This window comes from Lactuca virosa, chromosome 6 (assembly GCF_052849685.1).
Source record: "Lactuca virosa cultivar CGN04683 chromosome 6, Lactuca_virosa_CGN04683_v6, whole genome shotgun sequence".
Lineage (NCBI taxonomy): Eukaryota > Viridiplantae > Streptophyta > Magnoliopsida > Asterales > Asteraceae > Lactuca > Lactuca virosa.
This window is the reverse complement of record NC_136431.1, coordinates 155,486,110-155,501,844: the sequence shown is the minus strand read 5'-3', so window position 1 is coordinate 155,501,844 and position 15,735 is coordinate 155,486,110.

Here is a 15,735-nt window from a genome sequence, read left to right as displayed (position 1 = left end):
TAATTTAATAATATTTCACACACACATACAAACATACGTATATATGCAATGATTTAATAATCTAGGCAAGATTTGACTTGTACTCTCCCCCGAAAACATTAAAACATTGAAAAAGGTGGGGTATGAAGCTCACCTTGAGTTAGTTGAGGAGTTGTCTGGAGTTATGGAGTGAAGATCTCAAGCTTAAACTCTTGCTGAGATGAGGAACTTCCCTGGGAGGGATGCTTTCCTAAGGATGATCATCACATATTATTATGAATAAAATAATATGGATTCATCTTGAAATATAATAAAATATTAGGTGGGTGGAAGAATTTACCTTTCAACTCCAGGGAGAAATTGAGAATTTCCTTTCAGCAAGATCCCCTGTTCTTGCTTGAAGATGAGTTTTTGAGAGAAAATGTGAAAAGTGAGAGAGAAAGTGGAGTCTAAACTCCCTTACTGTCGTGGGTTTGGAGTATAAGGAAAGGAAAGGAATCTTTGATGCATGGGGATCTGGTGGTCCATGCATGGATATTTGGTGGGTAAAGCATGGGATACCGTGATTTGCATGGGAAATGAGGAATTTCATCAAATCACAAAGTCAATCCCTTTGTCCTTTTCTTGATTTAGGATAAGGTTTTCCTAAATCTCAACCATTTATTTTTATGAAGAATATGCTTAAAATAATTAATTTTAGCATAAAATAGGGGTCTAAGGGGTTTAGGATAGGAAAAATACGAGTTTGGTGTGATTTCCGGCGTCAAAATGTCCTAAAATGATGAAAAGGTCCGAAAATGGCAAAAATCCGGAGCTTAGAAGCGAAGTCCGAAGTCATTATGAAATTTCTGGAGCAAAGGAGTAAATTCCGAAGCAAACTGTGAAGTTCTGGAGCAAATCTCGCAATTCCGGAGTGCTCTTCTCGGATCTGAAGTCGTCTGATCAATTCCGAAGCCATCTTCCAAATTTCGGAGTCATGCGAGCGAAGTCCGGTCCGGCCAGCAGTCTTCCGAAGCGAAGTTCCGAAGCAAGAAGGGGGGAAGTTCCGAAGTTGTGAGTCGTCTTGGGTCCTTAGGAGGCATTCCGGACTAAGAGGTTCCGGACCAAGAGGGTTCCAGACCAAGAGGGTTCCGGACCAAGAGGAGTCCGGACCAAGAGGTTCAGGACCAAGAGGAGTCCGGACCAAGAGGGTTCCGGACCAAGAGGTTTCGGACCAAGAGGGTCCTTTTGGGGTTTCCTCTTCCGGTTTTGAGCTCTTTTCGACTAAGGAAGGTATTTAGGGAGATTTGAGAGAGATTTGAGATACGTGGAGAGATTTGGGAGAGATTTCACATACTTAAAGAGATTTGGGAGAGATTCACTATTCTTGGAGAGATTTCGCATACTTTGGGAGATTTGGGAGAGATTTCACATACTTGGAGAGATTTCGCATACTTAAAGAGATTTGGGTGAGATTCACTATTCTTGGAGAGATTTCGCATACTTAAAGAGATTTGGGAGAGATTTCACATACTTGGAGAGATTTGGGAGAGATTCACTATACTTGGAGAGATTTGCATTCTAACACTTTATGGCTCCTTAGGAACTCATATTGAACACTTAGGAGTGTTAGCACAAATCTCACAATAGTCCTTACTTACTGAGGACGAAATTTCCTAGCCAAAAGTGCTAGTTGTGACAATCAGGAATCTGAAATCTCAATTCATCTATCCTTTACACAGATAAGGCCATACTCAAGCTCGAGAGCCTGGCTCGACAACAAAATTGGGACCACCCATATCTAATGAGATACTCAACTCACGACCCGTGATCTGCGAATTTACGCGTACATTACTTTTCCAATTCCTTCCGAATTTCGACAACCTCTTCCCGATTCGAGATATAACGGATTCCGACCATCATGGAGACCCCAGTATCGCTCCTGATCCGGCCACCAGATTCCCAAAGACTCAGTCGTCAAGGCTACCTAAGACTAAGAACTCATCTGCGTCATGCTCTAACCAGGGAATACTACGGATTCCCATAGTCTTACGATGCTCTCACATTGACTCGTGAATGCTACAACTCCCCTCAGGTTGACATCACTTACTCACTCACCCGTGAATGCTACGGCTCCACGCATGCTTACATCACTTACTCATTCACTCTCGAATGCTACAACTCCCCGCATGCTTACATCACTTACTCATTCACTCGTGAATGCTACGGCTCCCCGCATGATTACATCACTTACTCATTCACTCGTGAATGCTACGGCTCCCCGCAGGCTTACATCACTCTCTCACTCGCCATGGGCTCTCCCCATGGTTTTTCCCTGATATTACAAAGTGATTACTCTCACCTGGATCCTTCCACTCTCTTACCACCCCATAATCTCATTATTAAGCCATCACCATATAGTGCTTATTGAACTCATGCTCCGCGATCCATCAGGGACAGGTGCACCCACCCATTCCTAACGACAGTTGTCGCAACAACACACTTTCTCTCGATACAATTCACATTCTTGAACCATCTCTGACCGATGACAATTAGGTGATGGGTTCCCACTGGAACAATAGCTATTCGGTACTCCACTTATCATATCATAAACTCGAGTCTCAAAATAACCCAACAACTTAGGGCATCATACTCGGATACCCCATACACCATTACCAAATCCCACGCTCGCTTGCCTCAACCTCTGACCTTCCTTTCACGACATCATACTCGGATGCCGTGATGAACCATCACAGAATCTCATAATGTCTTGCTACGACCATTGATATTCTTCTCGCACGACTCATAATCTCGAAATACTCCACTCACAAATTGAAACACGGAAAAATCATCAATGACTGAGATCACGTTAAAGATCATCCGAAACCCCATCCTCTTACTGATCAAAACCCATAGGAAACTAATCATATCGACTCTGAAACTAATTGACAAATCAGTTGCTGCTTCTCCCGGAGTATAGATACAATCTATACATCAAACTATCAAATCTCAACAATCGAAACTGGACCTCGACGAACCAACCGCCTCGAACCCACCCATTGCAAACCTCAAAATCCCTAGCCACAATAAATTCTCTGTCCAACGGCCACCTGCCGTGGATTCACACATCCTTTCTTAAACACATTCTCATAAGTCTTCCCGTCTTGAACCTCGCTTCATCTACCGATAACCCAGGTCTCATGTGTTCGCACCGTAGACCTCCATAACCAGTTCCCTAACTGTACCCGAATGGATCGCTGATCCTCTCAATAGAACACCCATTTCTCTCCCACTCAGGGTTTGAACCGTCACCAATTGGCATACCAACAGTCTACTCCACAGACTGTTTCTCCAGGTACATCACCCTTGACTCTTGGAATGTACCACATAATCACTCAATGATCTTCCTGATGGAAACCAAGCAACTCCAATATCCCGTAACTCAGACAAAAATCTCAGAACCCTCCCAACGTGACTGCCTCTAATCATCTCGAAGCCTCAAACTGACACACCGCCGGATGCCCCAACTGTTCCGAATTAGTCCCTACTCTCAATCTGGAAATAATGCACTATCACGCACCTCGTCTGTGATTCCTCGATCAGCCTCCCATCACGGGAATCATTATAAACGTCAGAGACCCCACTCTCACAGTCGATACATAACGTAGACAACGAGGGACACCGCCCCGATATACTCCTCTTAATCACTCGGAACTGCTGCTAAAAGTATGCCTTCCTCAATAAGGCACCTCCTTGTTTTCTTCCATCTTAGTCCCCAATGATGACTCCTTCAGGGTATATATAAGAAATATACTTCACATCAGGCACATTGCCCAAATACACTGGTGAAAAGGTCACCATCATATGCTACCCCACGGGGTTTAGCTCCACTTCTGAATCGGAAACTCGTTATCTCTTTTGCCCTTCCCAGGAAACGGGGACAGTGCAACTCTTGTCACATGAGGTGACGTCTCATCTATCGGTCGATTTCTCAACTCCGACCGCGATCCTCCAATAAGCATCATCTCTACTCATCCTTGAGTCTTGCGACTCCTATTGGCATCTCACCAATAAGATCTCTCGGAAGCTAACTTGATCCCTCTCTCAAGGTATGCTCCATTGAAACTCACTCAACATGGTCCTCTGGCCCCACACTCTATCATATCTGATCTCAGACTACTCAAACACAACAGGATAACTGGCAAAACTAGAAACACTAACCGCCACGAACCATGGTACTCGAACCATGTGATCACCTCTCAGTCTGCTACTTAGAATCTCTAGAATTTTCCCTGTATCGAGTATGGGTCCTCTGCTTTCAGTATTACAGGCCCACACTACCTGCCACATCTACCCATACTTTCCACACAGATTATCCCAGATTTCCTAAGTAGCTGCTCAACCTCCTCAATCACCAATCCCGTCATACCTGGTCGCTCGTTTGCGAATACTCTCCTCTATCAGCGTACTCATCTGACAAAGGTCACTCCCTAGGCTCTTCCTAGGTTCTCACACTTGTCTGCCATCAGCTGCTAAAGAACTCCTTATGATGCCATCCATCTACCTCCTGAATATCGTGATATTCACTTAGTAGCTGACTCCCATCATCAAGAGTTCCACAAAGCACGAAGCAAGCAGCATTCGGGCATCGAATAATCTCCATTAACACGTAAAACCACACTAAGTTACAACTCCACTTGCTCTACACACACTCAAAGGTATCATCAAACTCAAGCAACCTTTACCCCTCGCAAGTATCTATCTACTTTCTCAATAAGCTCCTCTAACACTCATCTAGGTATCTCTCCTAGATTACTCCTCTACTTAAAGCTCTCTCCAGAAGATTCCTGCTGGATATTCTTACGCCACACATACTCAAAGCACATCACAGATAAGAAAAGAATTCCAAGGCTAAGGCATCACAAATCAGGCAACTCTAGCCCTAAAATATGAAATACCTAGCCTATCTTCTAGCATGCACTACTGATATCTCAATAATAACTCATAACACAAATAAGTAAGGGTATTTTGGGAAATCACCATTCGGGCTCTGGCTGATTGTACATACTGCTCTTTCTCGTTTTTTCTCTTAGAAACTCTTCCTCATTTTAGAAAAAATCATTTCTTTAGAATTTTTTTTCAAATCCCCAGTTTGAGTCCAGACATACCCGAAGGTGCATCCGAATCCCTCAAACCAAGGCTCTGATACCAACTTGTAACACCATAAATTTCAAATAAAATTTTCATTTTTAAATTACAAAAATTCTCATAATACATTTCACAAAAATCCCAATTATCAAATTAACAAAACAAAATTTCATAATTGTTTGATTAATAATCCAGGATCCTCCAAAACATAATTCTTTATCTCGTGTGTACAATCGAGTCGTCGGCTTCCCGTGATCCTGAGAAGTACCTGAAACACATAACACATAACACGGTAAGCACGAAGCTTAGTGAGTTCCCTAAAATACCACGCACAAGTAATTGGCTACTCGAGGCTATAGCTCTGTAAGACCCTCCGGTCAATGTGTCTTAGTGGGACCCTCCAGTCCCACAGCTCGTTGGACCCACTGGTCCGGTCTAGGTGAGAACCCTCCCGTCTCACTGCTCGTTGGACCCTCCGGTCTGATCTAAGTGAGGACCCTCCGGTCTCATTATTCGTTGGACCTTCCGGTCCGGTCTAAATATCACATAAAATAGCACACATCACATATCACATAGGAAATGCACAACTCAAGCAAGCACATAAGACCCTCTGGTCACACATAACTACCACTCTACGTAAAGTATAGTGAGAAGACTCACCTCAGATGGCGAGCATATCCTATAAATGCTGCTGCTACACTCGGCTTCTATCACTAAGCCAAACCCAAAAATAACCACATTAGGATCTAAGACCAACCTTCACATTATTAGGTCTAAATACGGTTGACCAATCCGGTCCATAAATAATCCAAGCCCAATGGGCCCATCAAGGCCCAATACCAAATGGGTTCACAAAAGTCCTCTAATGGCCCAACTATGGCCCAATTTTCTAAATTGGGCCTAAACCCTGATATGGGCCTTACCCTTAACCCAATCTAAATATTCTAGTCCACATGATTGCTCTTGGATGGCCCATCAATAGCCCAAATACCAAAGCCCAATAGAAAGGCCCACCACAAGGCCTAAGAAAAATCAGGGTTTTCACATGAAATGACGAATAGGGTTAAGTATTTCTCACTTAACCCATTAAGTCCATTACTCCACTAAGCCATCACACAATGGAAACGGGATGAGTCACAACTTCAGTCCGCTCGTCCAAACGCGGGTCCTAATAGGCCCAAACCAACAAACCCAAAATTAGGGTTTTCTAAACCCTAATTAGGGTTTCTGCCCCACTCACGAGCCAACCCAGTCCAATAATAAGCAATTAGGCCAACTAGGGTTCACTATGCCAAGCACCACCCACTACCACCTCAGGTAGTGGTGGTCAGTGACGGCTCATGGCGGTGGTGGTGGCGGTTTTCTCTCAATCCTTTCGCCAAAAATGCTAAATAAATTCCCATTCCACTAGACATACCCATAACAACACAAATCTATGCATACAGCCACCACCATATGGCGGCTGGTGGTGGTGATGCGGCGGCAACCACCACTTCTTGGTGGTGGCGGTGGATTCCGGCTCTAAATGGCACAAAAAACACCAAAAACACCTTACATCATATAAATACTCGACCATCTAACATCTGGCCGCCTTAAATATGGTTGACGTCGCCGAAAATGATGACCACAGCAGCCCAAAAGCCACCGGCGGCCATAATAACGCGCACAACGTCAAACAGGGAGAGAGACGACGGAGAGGAGAAAAAAAGCCAATCTTACGGAGGGTTTCCGGTCGTTCACGACGCCATACAAGGACGAACTCCGCCCAATCCTCCGTCTTCAGTGGTCTTCTCGGCTGCCTATAGTAGTTACCACTTCACCTTGACTTCGCTGGCGACATGGGCGACAGCGGTGGTGTTCGACGACCATGCGACGAAGAGGTGGAGATCGGTGGAGTGTGAGGGCAGAAGGGTGGTGGCTGGACTTCAAGCATGGCGGCTGTATCACAATGTTAGGGTTAGGGTTGCTGGAGCACCTTTACACGGGATGAAACTGCCGAGTCCATAACCCATGTACCAACCAAACTTGCTTTCCATTTATCCAATTTCGGCCCCTCCTCCACAATCCTTTTCAACTTTAGTCCAATATTTTCTCTTTTAGCCCCTGAAGCCTTTAAATCCTTTCAAATTAAGTCCATTAATTACCAAACACACCTTGGCTTCTAAAATCTTTCTCAAATTAAACCCATAACTTATTCTTTTAACCCTCAAAATCCAAAAATTATATCAATTGGCACCCAAACACCAACACTCCGCTAAATATTATTTACTTTAGGGCTATAAATCTTTATCTATTTATTTATTCAATAATCAGGATGTTACACCTAGGGTCCCTTTTATACGTAAAGCTACGAACTTGATGTCCATGCATGGGGTTTTTGACTCAAAAAGCTATGGAATGGGGCTTAGGTGGTGTATGGGCTTCCCATGGCCATAAAGTTGGCACCTTTATGCCATGGGAACCCTCAATGGTTCCAGATCTGAAGTGCAACTCAAAGGTGTACATCCAATCTCGAATATGGCTCTATAATGCCCAAAATGACAAGATTTAAGCCCTAAGGAAGATCTTTCAAATGGGAAGTCAAGGTTGGAGCTTTTTACCTTGAATGAGGTGGAAATGAAGCAAAACCTCTGGATCTACTAGCCTTCTCTTTATCTTCCAAGCTTCCTTCTCTTCCTCAAGCTTCAAACACACAAAAATGGCACCACAAGGCTCAAGAACACTCAACAATGGTTTGGGTTTCGAGTTAGGGTCTTCTGGAAGCGAGAGGGACAATGAAGGCTGGTTTGGGACGAGTTAAGTTGTTTAAATAGGGTGCAAACCCTAAATATTAGGGTTTCATCCAGACAGCTCCTACTCGTCGAGTCGGTCCCCCGACTCATCGAGTAGGTCACTCAAATCCCCGAAAAATGTCGAGTCTACTCGACGAGTTGAGCTTCCAACTCGCCGAGTCCCAGAGCAAATCATGAGTTTTCTTTAATTGAAATACATACCAGGAACCGGGTGTTACAGATATCCCCCACTTATTTTAGACTTCGTCCTCGAAGTCTATTGCTAAATCCGGAAAAAACTCGGGGTAGTGCTCCCTCATCTCGTCCTCCGGCTCCCAAGTCCATTCAGAGCCCTTGCGGTGCTGCCATTGCACCTTCACTAGCTCCACCCTCTTGTTTCTCAGATCCTTCGACTCCTGTCGAGGATCATCACTGGACATTCGATGTATTTCAGGCTGTCATCCACCTCAATATCCTCCAAGGGCACCACTGCCGAGTCGTCCACTAGGCACTTCCGCAACTGGGAAATGTGAAAAGTACTGTGAATCTGACTGAGTTCGGCTGGTAAGTCCAGCCTATATGCCACCTTGCCCACCCGGGCTACAACCCTGAAAGGTCTAATGTACCTGGGGCCCAACTTGCCCCACTTCCTGAACCGAATGACGACCTTCCAAGGCGACACCTTCAGTAGTACCATATCCCCGATGTGGAACTCCAGTTCTGATCGACGCTTGTCGGCATAACTTTTCTGCCGACTCTGAGCAGTCGAAGCCAGCTCCGAACCTGTTGGATCCTCTCTGTAGTCTTGAGTACCACTTCGGTACTCCCCATGACCCTCTGACCAACCTCACCCCAGCATATCGGGGTTTTATACTTCCTCCCGTACAACATCTCGAAAGGAGGACGGTCGAGACTCGCGTGATAGATGTTATTATAGGAAAACTCCGCCAAAGGAAGGTAAGTATCCCAACTACCTCCAAAGTCTAAAACACACGTCCGCAGCATATCCTCCAGAGTCTGGACGGTCCGCTCACTCTGACCATCCGTCTGTGGGTAAAAGCGGTGCTAAAGTGTAGACGAGTTCCCAGCTCATCGTGAAACTTCTTCCAGAATCTTGAAGTGAACCGCACATCCCTGTCGGAAACCACCGAAACTGGAACCCGGTGCCGAGCCACTACCTCTCTGATATAGATGTCGGCCAATTTTTCGGCCGAAATGCTCTCCTGAATCGGAATGAAATGGGCGCTCTTGGTCAACCGATCCATGATGACCCAAATCAAATCCACTCCCCGAGCGGTCCTGGGAAGTTTCGTGATGAAATCCATAGTGATATCTTCTCATTTCCACAATGGGATATCCAACGGTTGGGTCTTGCCATGAGGCCTCTGGTGCTCCGCCTTGACCTTTCTGCAGGTCAGACATCTCTCAACAAACCAAGCTACATCCCGCTTTATGCAGGGTCACCAATAATCAAGACGAAGATCCCTGTACATCTTTGTCGCCCCGGGATGGATAGAAAACCTGTATTTGTGTGCCTCCTCCATCAATACGTGGCTCACACCTCCATGATATGGGACCCACACCCTACGGTGAAGAGTCAACAATCCACGACTGTCATAATCGAAGGAGGAAACCTGACCCACAATACGCTCACTCTTACGATGTTCCTCTTTTATGGCCTCCTGTTGGGCCTCTCAAATCAGCTCCAACACCGGAGTCACTACGGTCATCCTCATGCAAATATCTCTGATCGGCGCTGCCTTGCGGCTAAGCGCATCGGCCACGACATTGGCCTTTACCGGGTAGTAGAGGATCTCACAATCGTAATCCTTCACCACATCAAGCCATTGACGCTGTCTCATGTTCAGATTCGGCTGATCCATAAGGTACCTCAAAGTCTTATGGTCCGTGTAAATGGTGCAACGGATCCCATAGAGGTAATGTCGCCAAATCTTGAGGGCGAAAACAACTGTCCCCAACTCCAAATCATGTGTCGGATAGTTCGCCTCATGAGGCTTCAGCTGCCTCGATGCGTAGGCGATAACATGCCCCCTCTGCATCAATACCGTGCCCAGTCCCGAGATGGACGCATCGCAATATACTACAAAATCCTCCACGCCCTCTGGCAGGGCTAAGATTGGCACCTCGCACAATCTCTGTCTCAATGTCTCAAACGCGGCCTGCTGCTTAGGCCCCCAGCGAAACACCATGGCTTTCCTTGTCAACCGGGTCAAGGGCACGACTATCTTGGAAAAGTCCTGAATGAATCTCCGATAATAACCTGCCAATCCCAGGAAGCTCTGAATCTCGGATGGAAACCTCGGGACCTCCCACCTCATCACGGCCTCCACTTTGGCTGGGTCGACCGAAATCACGTTTTGGTTGACAAGGTGCCCAAGAAACTGCACCTCGCACAACCAGAACTCACACTTGGAGAACTTGGCATACATGCTCTCCCTCCTCAGAGTATCCAACACCTCTTGCAAGTGCTCCTCATGCTGCTCTTGCGTCTTGGAATAGACTAGGATGTCATCAATGAAAACTATCACATACCGATCCAACATCGGTCTGCACACGCATTTCATGAGATACATGAACGCGGCAGGAGCATTTGTGAGCCCGAAAGGCATCACCACGAACTCATAGTGACCATATCGTGTCCGAAAGGCAGTCTTCTGCACGTCCTCCTCTCTGACCCTCATCTGATGATAACCTGAACGCAAATCAATCTTGGAAAACCAAGATGCTCCCTGAAGTTGGTCAAAGAGATCATCAATCCTCGGGAGTGGGTAATGGTTCTTCACTGTTACCTTATTCAGATCCCGGTAATCTATACACATCCGATGCGAACCGTCCTTCTTCTTTACAAATAGAATCGGGGCTCCCCAGGGTGAACTGCTAGGTCTGATAAATCCCTTGTCTAACAGCTCCTGTAGCTGTGTAGACAACTCCTGCATCTCAGGAGGAGCCAACCGATACGGTTCTTTGGCTATCGGAGCCGCACCGGGAACTAGGTCGATCCTGAACTCTACATGTCTCTCCAGAGGTATCCCAGGCAGCTCTTCTGGGAATACATCCGCGTACTCTCGCACCACTTGTATATCACTCATCGTCGCCTTACCCGCCTCCCGAGTATCCATAACATAGGCGACATACCCTGCGTAACCCTGCTGGAGGTAGCGCCTAACCCTCGCTGCTGAACATAAAGCTGGTCCGCGATGTGGCCTCTCGCCCTGAATCACCAGCTCTCCCCCACTTGGGGTCCTGATCCGTACCAACTGCTGTGCGCAGTCGATCACTGCCACATTGGGGCTCAACCAATCCATGCCTATAATAACCTTGTTCCCCCGCAATGGTATGGGAACCAAGTCTACCAAGTAGCGCTCCTCGAACAACCTCAAAACACAATCCCTGAACACCTCTGATGCTCGCACTAATCGGCCGTCCGCAATCTCGACCTCTTGAGGGAAATCCAACATGCCCGAAGACTCAGGGAACCTCTTGCTAAGTGCAAGAGAAACAAATGATCGGGTAGCACCCGAATCAAGCAACACCTGAACTGGAATACCGTTCACATGGAACGATCCTAACAGAGCACATAATATAGCATATCAATATCACAAGCGACATATAATAAAAGATTAGAGAGAAGAAATCATACTCGTCACCACATCGGGTACGGCGCGTGCCTCCTCGGCTGTCAAATGAAACGCTCGGCTCCGTACCAATGGAGCCTCCGACTTGACCTTCCGGGCATCCGCAACCCGTGTTGTCGCTGGAGTCGGCGCCACCACTGCCTCCGCTGCTGCTACTGCTGCCGCTATCAATCTAGGGCAGTTGGCCTTTTTATGGCCCCTCTGATTGCAATGGAAGCAAATCAGGTCTGATGTCTGAACTATGGGGGCGGGAGCAGTACAATCCCTGCCAAAGTGCCCTGTCTTGCCACACTTATAGCAGCCCAACGATCCCGCTCTACAAGCTCCCTCATGCGGCCTGCCGCATTTCTTGCAGCGGCTCTGGCCCGGCTGGCCCTTCGATCTAGTGTTACATCCCTTGGGTTTCTTCCCCGAAACCCCAGTAACCTACTCTGCGTCAGCCTTCCTCTTCCTGAGGTGCTCCAAGTCAATCTCCCTCTCCCTCACCCTGGCAATCATGGACTCCAGGGTCGGGCAGGCTGAATAGCTGACATGCTCCCGAATATCAGCTCTCAACATATCATGGTAGCGGGTCTTCCGCATCACCTCATCCCCTGCGTACTGAGGTACCAACAAGGCCCTCTCCCTGAACTTGGAGGTGATCTCCGCCACTGTCTCAGTAGTCTGTCTCATATCAAGAAACTCCCTGGCAGCAATGGGGTCCTTCACCCCATGAAAGTCCGGCGCACCACTCCCCCTGAAGTCCTTGAAGGACAATGTGCGCGAGCCTGGCTGGCTAGATGCCAAGTCACTCCTGAATGTCTGGAGGCGATCCTCCATCAGCTCGATAATCCCCTCCTTTATCGACCCGAAAATGACCGGGGTCGCCTCAAGGATACCTCTCGTGATCTCAGACGCGATGAACTCGAATAGCCCATCATCGACCTGCTCGAATCCCGCACCCGAGCCTGACCTTGATCATGTTCCAGACCCTGAACCTCCTGCTCCATGATGCGTAATCACCATTCTGAAATAAAACACATAAAACTTCAGGGTCATACATACTCTCGAGAGGTCTCACACACACTCCAAGTTCCCTGGTTCTATCTCAGCCCTCCTTGACTCGTGTACGGATCCTCTGCTTCCAGTAGTACGTGCCCATACTACGTTCCACATCTATCCGTACTTTCCTCAAGGATTGCTTCAACTTCACCAAGTCCCTTCTACCAACACTGCTTTCCAAACTAATCTCATCCTAGGCTTTTCCTAGGGCACTCTCCGACCTACTCTCCGCCATCAGCTGCACAAGGGGTCCTTACCATCCTTCCCTAACTAGCTTGCGAATACTATTACATTTTCACCTACTAGTTAGTTAAAGCTAGCTAGAACCCTTATGGCACAAAGCAAGCAACATTCGTGCATTGAGTAACCAAATCAAGCATAACCTAATCAGGCTATCATACTGCTGGCTATACAGCCCTAACATACAGCTCAATAAGCTCATACAACAGGCATATAAGGCATCCTTCCTAGATCCTTAGCTCTAATCTAGCATGCATTTCTCATAATCATATCATATAACATAACATAACAAGTATGGGTATCTTGGGAGAACTTACTTGAGCTCAGCCGGTCGCACACATCACACACCTTGTTCTTTCTCAAAACTGCTTATTTTAAATATTAGAAAACTATTTTCCTGTAAAAAAAATCTTTCAAACTCTCGATTTGAGTCTAGACACCCCCGAGGGTGTGTCCGAATCCCTCAACCCAAGGCTCTGATACCAACTTGTAACATCCCCAAAATCGAGACCCAAATTTTTTTTTGTTTAATTATATCACTTTAGAAATAGTTTACGGAAAACATCATTAAAATCATTTCAAACATCAAGTCACAGATCACAAGTCTCGGAAACCATAATATCAATAGTAAAATGTCAGAGTACTATCCCAGGGTTCTCAATGCGGAAATCATGTATGTGTGTGTGTGATGCGCTGCTACCCTGCCGACTCCTTCCCCTTAGATGAAGATGTACCTGAAACCAAAACTGAAAGTTGTAAGCACAAAGCTTAGTGATTTCCCCCATCATACCACATACCATACAACATACATATTATCGGGAAATTCTGGGGTGCCCGACCTACCCATGTCAAGCCGTTCTGGGATGCTGACCTACCCATGCCAAACTGTTCTGGGAGTGCTGACCTACCCACGTCAGACCATTCTAGGGTGCCGACCTACCCTCCGGTCTATCTCACCCGGATACGGGGACTATTTCACCCCTACCACTATCACATAATAACATATCATAATCATGCTGTCAGACATATCTAGGGTGTCCGACCTACCCTTCGGTCCTAACGACCGAATCGGGGGACTATTCCCCTCCTACTACCACTATTGCATATAACATATCATGCTGGCACATAAAGCACATCAGGTAATAGCAACCTAGACAATTATCACAAAGACAATCATATAAAGACAACTCCTGCTGGTGGACCGGCATTGTGGCCATAGACCTACCTCTACTGGAAGGTAACTCACCTCAATGTCGTGTAGTGTCTGATCCGACTGCGATAAGGAAACCTACTATCCTGGACTCCTCATTCCCTACATGACAACTTTTCTAAGTTATCCATTCATACTCATAACCCTTACAAGGGTCAAATCAAGTCCAAGCCAAAGTCAAGGTCAACCCTAGTCCAAGTCAACTTGGTCAAAGTCAACATCCAGGTGACTCGACTCGCGGAGTTGGTCCCCCAACTCGCTGAGTCCCTACTTCCACAATATGATGAAACCGCGATTCCACTCACCGAGTCTAGCAAGAGCTCGACGAGTTCTCCTTCAACCAAAACATCGGGACCTTCTTCAACCGACTCGTCGAGTTCATCCTTGAGCTCGTCGAGTTCATTTTCATCCAAATGAATGTGTCTAGTCTGTGACTCGCCGAGTCTGTTCATCCACTCGCCGTGTTCCATGATTTCCAGGTCCCTAATGAGCCTAGACAACTAGGTGTCCTCTATCTTAGCGTTTGGTCCCACGACGGAAAGGATTTAATGGGGAACACGACCCGACTCGCCGAGTCGCATGAAGGACTCTCTGAGTCCCTCTTCGTTCAAAACTATACAGTCGATTACAATGGGTCTTAATGCATCCAAATCATAGATCTGGCCTCCTAGGGTCCCTTTTATACGTAAAGGTACGAACTTGATGTCCATGCATGGGGTTTTTTACTAAAAAAGGTATGAAATGGGGCTTAAGTGGTGCATGGGCTTCCCATGGCCATAAAGTTGGCACCTTTATGCCATGGGAATCCTCAATGGTTCCAGATATGAAGTGCAACTCAAAGGTGTACATCCAATCTCGAATATGGCTCTATAATGCCCAAAATGATAAGATTTAAGCCCTAAGGAAGATCTTTCAAATGGGAAGTCAAGTTTGGAGCTTTTTACCTTGAATGAGGTGGAAATGAAGCAAAACCTCTGGATCTACTAGCCTTCTCTTTATCTTCCAAGCTTCTTTCTCTTTCTCAAGCTTCAAACACACAAAAATGGCACCACAAGGCTCAAGAACACTGAACAATGGTTAGGGTTTCGAGTTAGGGTCTTCTGGAAGTGAGAGGGATGATGGAGGCTGGTTTGGGACGAGTTAAGCTGTTTAAATACGGTGCAAACCCTAAATATTAGGTTTTCATCTAGACAGCTCCTACTCGTCTAGTTGATCCCCCGACTCGTCGAGTAGGTCACTCCAATCCCTGAAAAATGTCGAGTCTACTCGACGAGTTGAGCCTCCAACTCGCGGAGTCCCAGAGCAAATCATGAGTTTACTATAATTGAAATACGTACCATGAACCGGGTGTTACAATATTAGTCGTATTTACCTACTTTATTATGATATTAGTCATATTTCTTTTAACAAAATTAACTAATTTACAATTTAGGATCACCAACTAACTACCGTCTAACGACTTATACAACCTTAAGAATTATTCATTAAGGTTACTTTTGATTAAAGACTATCTTTCAATCGATTTTCATATTTCATTTGTTTACAAACAACTTTAACAAATCCCTTGAATGAAGAATCAGTTCATAATTTTACATTAAAACTTCACTATAGTCTCACGACCTAATAACATGTATCGCTGAAATTAATTTGAAAAAAAAATTATATAAACGAACTAATTAAGAATCAAACTAGTCTATGAAAGTTCTTTGTT